Source organism: Amblyraja radiata, chromosome 24 (genome assembly GCF_010909765.2).
Source record: "Amblyraja radiata isolate CabotCenter1 chromosome 24, sAmbRad1.1.pri, whole genome shotgun sequence".
Lineage (NCBI taxonomy): Eukaryota > Metazoa > Chordata > Chondrichthyes > Rajiformes > Rajidae > Amblyraja > Amblyraja radiata.
In genome coordinates this window covers 26,832,421-26,842,221 of record NC_045979.1, presented here as the reverse complement: position 1 = coordinate 26,842,221, position 9,801 = coordinate 26,832,421, and the positions used below count along the sequence as shown (strand labels likewise).

Below are 9,801 nucleotides of genomic sequence, written 5' to 3'. Positions count from 1 at the left end.
TACAGTCTTGTAGAATTTATGTATAATTTGTTTTAGTGTGTCTATGTGCCTTTGATAGTTCTGTAAGCAAGATTTTCATTGTACCTATAACTCACGGTACGCATGCATATGACAAAACTCAACTGGACTTAGCAGGAGAGGTGCCTTGTGCTAACATAAAAGCTTGGCATAAGCTGATTATGCAAAGCACAAACAAATATTCTAACAAAAAATGTCAGAGTTAAATGCAAGCTCCATTGAGCACAATTACAGGAATTGTCTTCTTCATGTCTTATAATGTGCAGTCTGACATGCAAAGCAGAAGGTAAGGGATTATTAAATGTATTCTGGCTGATTCATCTGATTAATGCTTACCAAACAACATAGTAGACTAATAATGGATGGCGAGGATCACTGGATTTGCATTACGAGCAATGTATCTCTGGCAAAAAATTCATTGGAAACTTCTCTACTTTATAGTTCTCAGGTTCTTGGTCTCCCAACTTGTCTTCCTCCAGTACCGGCTGCAGCTTCTGTTTGCAAGTAGCATAATTGTGCTACATGCTCAACTCTGCACACTTTAGACTTTAGAGATGCAGTGAGGAAACAGGCCCACCGAGTCCATGCTGACCAGTGATTCCTGTACATTAGCACTATCCTACACACTAGGGACGATTTACAATCTTACCGAAGCCAATTCACCTACAAACCTGGATGTCTTTGGAGTGTGAGAGAAAACCGAAGCACCCGGAGAAAACATGCATGGTCACAGAGAGAATGTACAAACTCCGTACAGACAGCACCTGTAGTCAGGATCGAACCCGGGTTAGGCGCTGTAAGGCAGCAACGCTAGCCCTGCATCTTTGTGCCGCGCAGCTCCTGGGGTTGGAGAGAGCCTTGGTGTGAGGAGCTATGTCTGTACAGGGTAATACTTGTCCCACAGGATCCATCCCCCAGATCTCTGGAGGCAAATGCATGGTTGGATCTGGACAGAGTGCAGAAGGAAGGTGGCTGGTTAAAAAATCTGAAGGAAGGTGAGATGAGAACTGGTAGTAATAGGTGGGACCAGACGAATGGGGGATGATGGGCAGATGGAGACAAGTGGAGGTTGGGGGAGGAAGGACATTTGAGACAGGACCAGCTTCTCTCTTCCTTCCATCCCATTGCCCTCACCCTCACCCCCTGGATCCATAAGCCTATTTTATTTCTTTGCATTTCTACGTATCACCCAGAAACCTTAATTTCCAAACTTATCCCTCCTTCCCAATCTAGTGCCATCTGCCCATCTCCCCCATCACACCTGATTCCATCTTTTACCAACCAGCTCCCATCTCACCTTTCCCACTGACTTCTATATACTGTCTACCTTCCCTCTACACTCAGTCCTGATTGAGGGCCTCGACCCAAATCGTCCACCACCCCTTTCCCTCAACACATTGAGTTCCTCTGGCAGTTTATTTTTTGTTTCCAATGTCTTAATTTAGTTCTATCTGCAAACTTTGAAATTCTATCCCAGAACCAAACTGAGGTAATTAGTAAATGTTAAGAGCTATTGGCCTAAGGCTAACCTCTGGGGGTGGCATTGTAAGTCTTATTTCAGAATGAGACATTCATCGTTGTTTTCAACATCCTGTCCTTTAGCCAGTTTCGTATCCATGACTGACTTTTAAGTTCAAGTTTGAATTTCAGGTTTCCATGGGTTTATTATACAATCTGGGTTTACCATAACAAATACTTTCTAAGACTGTATGTGCCACATAACCACCCTATCCTTCTCCACCATTTCCATTCCTTTAATGATGACCTCAATGCAGTCATTCCTGTGTACTTTTCCAATGTAACATAAGACCCATTGAGAATTAACCTAAATACAGGGCAGGGAACATTTGTACCAGATTTAGTTTCACTTTGAAACAGCTGTTCCAATACATGAGCAGCATGATCCACTGAGACAACCTAAAATTAAACCTGGTGGGGTGGCGTCTGAGAAAATTTCACAGCGCACTGTCATATTCCACTGACATTAACTCCATGTTAAAGTTATAATGATGCATTGCATTATAATACTTTACAACCAATCAAAATGTTGCTTTAGAATTTCTAATTTTCTGTTGTAACTTCTGCTTTCAAAATCATAAGATGGAGGCAACTATTTCAACTAACTATATTTATTATACACAGGAAGACACGTAAAGCCCACGTAATGTATCTATCAACAAATATGTTATGTCCCATTTACGAATAGTTGGAAATGTAGGTGAACAGGAGTCAAGCAGGAGCGATTATTTAACTCGCTCTGTGTATTCTGAGTCCTGTCTTGACCTCACATCCTGTCAGAGCGTGGCTTAAGCAATACACAGTAAAAAGAAATTAAAAGAACAAACCAAAATAGACAAGTCTATGCCAGCTCCCAGAGAAATCCCATCATTCTATTGATCCTCTTGTAAGTTATTCTCTCACACATTTGTTCCATTTGCCACCTATATGAGGAACAGTTAACCTACCAGCCAGCCCGTCATCAGGATATGGTAAGAAAGCAGAGCATTGTAGGGAAATCTACATGAATACAGGGAGAATATGTAAGTTCCATAGGGACAGCACCAGAGATCAGGATTGAACCAGGGTCACTAGAGCTGTGAGATAGCTGCACAACTGTGAGGCCACTATGCCACCCTTGGGACTTCTAATCTAGTTTTAATAGGCGTAGTCTCCATGGAAGTGATTGCGTAGCTAATTGATATCTAAACAATGATTTGTAACTCCTGGTTGCATATCTATTTCCATACGATAACCGGTAACTGATTATATTCATTCTCTGTATAAAAGTTATAACATCATCTAAATCTATATCAGATCTACATGAAAATGTATGATTCCCTTTGAACATATACATTTATCAACATATTACATCAAAAGCTCCTTATTTATTTGTACCTGCTAATTATGTTGAGCACATAAATTGGTTGAATGTTTCTTCTTATTTCTCACCCCTAGAATACTACCAACTGCCTTAACACCTTACCAATAAAAAGACCAAAATGGCAGACACTGCTGTTATTCTTCATTAATAGAAGAGTGAGATTTCTGCCTGGGTTTCGAATGTCTTACATTGGTTTAGTTTTCTTACTGAGTGACTGAGCTGCCAGCCTACCATTCAATTTCATAGCATTTCAAGCAGAATTAATGCCACCAAATTCAATTTCATAGCATTTCAAGCAGAGTGCAGGCCACCAAATTCAAATTCATAGCATTTCAAGCAGAGTGCAGGCCACAAAATTGCCAAACAACTAATTGCATTGTCATTAAGGGCTAACAAATCATTTATTGCAAGTGCATTGCAGACTCACAGTTTAGTTGATTCACAGCTTACAATCACAGTTGTGGACTCTCCCTCGCGATCTTCCAGAGTGACAGACTCACGTCCAGGCATCTGGGGTTTTATAGTCCTGCCCCCCCCCCCCCCCCCCCCCCCCCCCCCCCGGAAGGGGCATTACCTTCGTCGTTGTGATTGACAGGCGAGAGGACCAATCAGCTGATCTCAAGATTTTTTAAACACTCATAACTTTTTTTATTTTTCATCGATTGGAAAAATCCTCAGGGCTGCCTCAGCGGAGAAGGACTGAGTAAGATGGCCAAAAATCATAGTGATATATGGTAGCATTATTTCTAAAATCAATATACAGCACAGACAGGAAGTGGTCAAGATGAGACTTTTAGTTATATAGATGTCTTACTAACTTGATCAAGTTTTTTGAGGAGGCGACGAAGGTGATTGATGAGAGGTAGGTCAGTGGACGTGGCCTACGTGGATTTTAGTAAGGCATTTGATAAAGTCATCCATGGGAGGCTGATCCAGAAGATTAAGATGCACGGGATTCATGGTGATTTGGTCATATGGATTCAGAACTGGCCTACTCATAGAAGACAGGGTTGTGATGGAAGAGCATTATTCTTGCTGGAGGTCTATGACCATTGGAGTTGCACAGGGATCTGTGCTTGGAGCCTCTGTTGTTTGTGATGTATATAAATGACTTGCATGTAAAATAGATGGGTTAATTAGTTTGCTGGAATTATGGACAGTGAGGAAGATTGTCAAAGTATACAGTGTATCAACTACAGAAATAGGTAGAGCAGAGAAATGGCAGATGTAGTTTAATCCAACATCTGCTGGCAAGACTCTTAACAGGATTGATGTGCAGAAGGATCTTGTGTCCAGGTCTATAGCTCCCTGAAAGAGGCAGCACAAGAGTGATAAAGAAGACGTATAATATGTTATACGAGGTTATGGGAATGAGAAGGGGAATTAAAATGACTACCAACCGTGAGTTCCAGCAGACCCTGGCGGACAGAGCTTAAGTGTTTGGTAAAACAGTGACCAAGTCTACATTTGGTCTAGCCGATGCAGTGGAGACCACATCGAGAGCACAGAAAGCAATGGACAAAGTTGGAAGAAGTGCAAGTAAACTTCTGTGTCACCTGGAAGGGTTGTTGGAGTCCCCGAATGGATGTGAGAGGAGGTATAGGCGTTGCATCCCCTGTGGTTGGGGAGAGGAATGGTTAGGTGGAGAAAGACAAGCAAACCAAGGAGAAAGGTCTCTGCAGAAAAGGGTGGGATTGGGAAGATGTGAATGGTGGTGGATCACAGCTAAGGTGCCAGAAATGTCAAAAAAATTATGTTTTGGACATGTAGGTTGGTGGAGTTAAAGGTGAGGCTCAGGTATTCTCTCCCTGTTCTCTCTGGGGAGAGGATGTGGAAGCAAGAGCAGAACTGCAGGAAACAGAGGAAACATGGTTAGGGGCTCCATCCACAACTTAATTAAAGTTATACTTGATAAATTTACGAAATATAATTGTTTAGGCTTATTATTGTCATGTGTACTGGATGTAGTGAAAAGCCCTGTTTTGCATGCTATTCACCCTAATTAGATGATAAAAATAATTACAATCAGGCCAAACGCAATTCAATAGGTAGAGCGAACAGAAAGATGGAGGGCAGAATATAGTTCTCAGCATTGTCGTGCAACATTTCCAGAGCGTATTATAGGAATAATCTTACATTATACGCTCACACTATTGAAGGCATGTATCCCCAATGCTTTCTGCACTGTCTTTATCTACCTGTGCTACCACCCTCAGAGATCCTTATCTTGTCCATCAAGATATCTCTGTCTTGCAAGACTCCCAGGGCCTGAAAGACCACAAAGGTCTCCACAGTTGCATGTAGACACAAGGAACTGCAGATGCTGGTTTACAAAAAAAAAAAGACACAAAGAGCTGGAGTAACTCAGTGGATCAGGCTGGAGTAACTCAGAGGATCAGTCAGCATCTCACCAGAACATGGATATACATATCTTCCAGAGACGCTTTGAAGGACTGCCTCAGGAGAAGCTGAGATAAAGGGTTCCCATTATTATAGATCGGGTGAAGAAAGATCCCAACCCAAAATATCACCTTTATCGAAGTCGCTGCCTCAAAAAGGCTGGCAGTATCATCAAAGACACACACAATCCTGACCACACACTCATCTCCCTGCTACCTTCAGGTAGAAGGTACAGGAGCCTGAAGACTGCAACGACCAGGTTCAGGAATAGCTACTTCCCCACAGCCATCAGGCTATTAAACCTGGCTCGGACAAAACTCTGAACATTAATAACCCATTATTTGTTATTTGCACTTTATCAGTTTATTCATTCATGTGTTTTGTAGTCAATGCCCATTATGTTCTGTGTGCTGAAGCAAAGCAAGAATTTCATTGTCCTATCAGGGACACATGACAATAAACTTGAACTTGAACCTATCCATGTTCTCCAGAGATGCTGCTTGACCCGCTGAGTTACTCCAGCACCTTGTGTCTTGCCTTGGGACGGGTGGTTGCGGTGGGCGAGGTGGTTGCCATGGACTCCCTAGTTGCCGTGCTCGGTCTGGCCGCGCGGGGGCGCGCTGGAGCCTTGGCCGCGCGGGGGTGCCCTGCTGGGGTCTGGTCGCGCGAGGGCGCGCTGGCGGAAGCGGCGTGGAGCCCGGGGGAAGAGCGCGCGTCCGGGGAGGAGAGAGCCGAGCCGAGCAGAGCAGAGCGGACGCCTCGCCTCAGCGCTGCCAGGTGAGGCAATGACAGCGGCCGCACACGGTTAGTCCCGGGCTCGCCTGAAAGCGGCGACGTGCGGAGAGGCCGTGGGGTGGAAGCGGCTCGCAGCCACTCGGCGCGGCAGGCCGGCGGCGAGCAGGAGCCGAGGGCCGCACCTGAGCCAGCGGGGTAGGGAGAGGAGGAGAGGCCCGGTCCAGGGGTGCGGGTCCGAGGCCGGGAGAGGCCGGTGGACGGGATGCGGGTCCGGGAGGGAGTGAGGGTCCGGGAGAGATTGTGGTTCGGCGGAGGGAGTGAGGGCCCGGGAAGAGGTTCGTTGCCGGATAGCTATGGAGGAGGGGAGGAGGGGGGGGGGGTCTGTGAGTGGCGGACCCAAGGCCTCGCTGCACCGAGGTCGGGCAGTGAGCCAGTGCCGGCCGCTGATTACAGAGGACTCAAGTGTGCTAAACCAGGGGACTGGCGATGGCCGTTCCTGCCAGGGCCTGGCCCTTTAAGGCCACGTCCAGTTGTTATGAAGGCCACGTCCTGAGGTCAGTTGTTCGTGGCTGGGGCGGGGGGTATATCTGTGGATGGTGGAGGGTGTGAGGTTGGCTCAAGACATCCAACATCTTGCGTACATCCCAGGCGCTCACTCCACTCATAGGAAGATAATTAACAGAAGTATTGATCGCAATTGTTGCCCGAGAGCGCTGACCATCTCTTTGTGGTTCATCTGCCTCTATAACCCTGCTTTCCCTCTGTCTCCATCCCCTCCCCGTTCTCCTCACAGTCTTACTGTCTCTGTCTACATTCTATCTCTGTCCTGCCCACTCGCCTGACATCAGTCTGAAGAAGGGTCTCGACCTGAAACGTCACCCATTCCTTCTTTCCAGAGATGCTGCCTGTCCCGCTGAGTTACTCCAGCATTTTGTGTCTACCTTCGATTTAAACTAGCATCTGCATTCTTTCCTGCACATAATCTTACTTGGCTATACTGCCCTTAAAGTTGAATTCAAGAGATCTCTGATACTGGAATCGGGAGCAACAAATAATTTGTTGGAGGAACTCAGTGGTCAAATGGCCTCTGCGGGTGTAAAGGAATGGTTGACATTTCAAGCCAAACCCCTACATAACGACTGAGAGTGAAGAGGGAGAGTTCCCCCCTCTTCTTTATACGAGCTATATCCCTCTCCACTTTCAGTCCATATGCAGGTTTTGACCCTTTGCCCAGCAGATTGTTTGTTGAATTGTCTACTTAGATTTGTTCACCAGGTTTTCAAAGGAAGAAATGATGGATGAGTTGATACTAGGCTGCATTAATTAGTGGCAATTAACCCATTATAAAATGTGGAGAGGAATATAATGAATTGTGATATCCAATGTATTGGAGTGTTCCTTTCCAAGCTTGGGTAGAGAAGAACATTGAACCCATCAGGTCCGGCACCAGATGTGAAAAGAGAAACATTCAGTGCTTTTGTGAAGGATTCTCAGCCTGATACGTCAATTCCACAGATGCTGGATCTGCTGAGTGCCTCTGGTATTTTGGTTTATTTCAGATTACCACAATCTGCAATTTCCTTTTTTTTTTGAGAAATTGAAACTGTTTGGGGGAGGATGGTGTAGTTGTTGGTGTGTTCGGGATTTATTGCTCACCTCTGGTTGCCCATGAATGGCAGTGGGAAGACTACAGGGCATGACTTTAAGATAAGAAAGGCAAAGTTTAAAGGAGATGTGCAGGGTTCATTTTTTACACAGAAGGTGGTGGGTGCCTGGAACACGCTGCCAGGACATGCTATTGATAGTGGCGTTTAAGAGAAGACAGAGAAGATTAGTTTATCTTGGCATCATGTCTGGCAATCATTGTAAGCTCAATAGAGTCCGTCACATAGCAAGGAAACTGACCCTTTGGCCCAACTTGTCCATGCCGACCAAGATGTCCCATCTACACTGGTTCCATCTGCCCAAGTTTGGTTTATATCCCTCTATACCTTTCTTATCCATGTACCTGTCCAAATGTCTTTTAAATATTGTTATAGTACCTGCCTCAACTATCTTCTTTGGCAGCTTCTTTACCCACCACCCTATGTGTGAAGGACCCGTACCTGTGCTGTACCTTTTTATGTTCTATGTTTTCCCAAATATATCATGCGTGCACTTCGATGCAGTGGATAAGCTCGATTGAACGTCACTCTGGACGGTCTTGTGGAGTCAGGCTGCTATAATTTTTTATATACACAATTGTGGCTGTCCCTGTAAAATATCACCAAATCATGCCATTGCCTGTTCTCTTGTTTTGTTTATTCCCCACCCCCCACCTGTAATGTTTGACAGGTGCTATCTCATGCTAGGGAGTATTGAGATTGAACTTGAGATTTCCCCCATTTTGCATTATTAATTCTAATAATGACAAGTAACAAATGCAAGGTGAAAGTTGCCAAAGAGAGTGAGGCATGACAGTTCCTGGCAATATTGTAGTTATTGGTGGTCTTTGAATGTACCAGAATTCTATCTGATCCTGTGAAAGAAGGAAGCACTATATAGAGTTTAATGGAGGAGGGAGAAACCGGAGGGAAAGTGACTTATGTTACACATATGCATGTATGATCTTTCTGGTGTCTGTTGGAGTATTAGTGCTGCCAGAGATGAAACAAAAACTTACCAGGTGCTTGTATCCTGGTGCAAATCCAGGTGTCTTGCCTGAGGCCACAGCTGAGCCTTGAGTTGTTGCCAGCTCAGAGCACTATATTCGTGCACTGCTCTGGGACGGTTGTTCTTTATGTGGGTGTGTTCCTAGCCAAACCCCTGTAGTCAAGTCAAGTTTATTTCTCACATAAACATACAAGATGTGCAGTGAAATGAAAGTGGCAATGCCTGCGGATTGTGCAAAAAACTACAGACCAGAATAGAACAGAATTAGTATTTACATATTAGAAAAAACCCAGCAATTTAAAAAAGACACAATACAACAGTAAATTGGTACAGTAAATTAGTCCCTGGTGAGATAAGAGTTTACAGTCCTAATGGCCTGTGGGAAGAAACTCTGTCTCATCCTCTCTGTTTTCACAGCATAACAGCGGAGGCGTTTACCTGACTGTAGCAGCTGAAACAGTCCGTTGCTGGGGTGGTAGAGGTCCCCCATAATGTTGCTGGCTCTGAATCTGCACCTTCTGATGTATAGTTCCTGCAGGGGGGCGTGTGTAGTTCTTATAATGCGTTCGGCCGAACGCTCTACTCTCTGCAGAGCCGCCTTGTCCTGGGCAGAGCAGTTCCCAAACCAGATTGTGATGTTTCCGTACAAGATGCTTTCTGCAGCCCCTGAGTAGAAGCACTGAAGGATCCTCAGAGAGACTGTGAATTTCCTCAGCAGAGCAGGAAGATTGCATAAGGCAATTCTGATTTTGCGACTTTTATAAAATGGACTAAAGGATCTTACACACTAACTATACAATAGGCACTGTACATGGTATCTCTTTATTTGCATTATGTAGCACCCCTTTGATTGCATGCAACAATATATTGTATACCTTGTAGTAGCAATATATGTCAAGAGAAGTTATACCTTAATGTCGCAATTTATTCCTGCACATACTGTACTCCTGAGGACACATTAAATACCAGCAAAACATTGTCTATTGTATGCAGTGCTTTTAGTTACATAGTATGTTGGCTTGTAAGGCACCTAATGTGCAAGCAAACATTCTCCAAGTCAGTATGAAAGGTACCTGTATTAACTTTATCTTATATGCACATATTATACAAAATGC

The 9,801-nt window shown here is 44.6% G+C and overlaps 1 protein-coding gene across 5 annotated transcripts in view; it reads left to right on the top strand.

Annotated features, from left to right (window-relative positions):
* The first annotated feature begins 5,949 nt into the window (after positions 1–5,949).
* The window catches only part of LOC116986915 (serine/threonine-protein kinase 38), an 80,164-nt gene continuing 76,312 nt past the window's right edge, over positions 5,950–9,801 (top strand). Inside the window, exon 1 of one of the 5 annotated variants that reach the window (XM_033042711.1) lies at positions 5,950–6,076. The gene's annotated coding sequence lies outside the window, so the exon portion shown is untranslated. Of the gene's footprint in view, positions 6,104–6,138; positions 6,230–9,801 lie in introns of those variants that run through there. The other 4 variants (XM_033042715.1, XM_033042714.1, XM_033042712.1 and 1 more) reach the window with 4 other exon arrangements.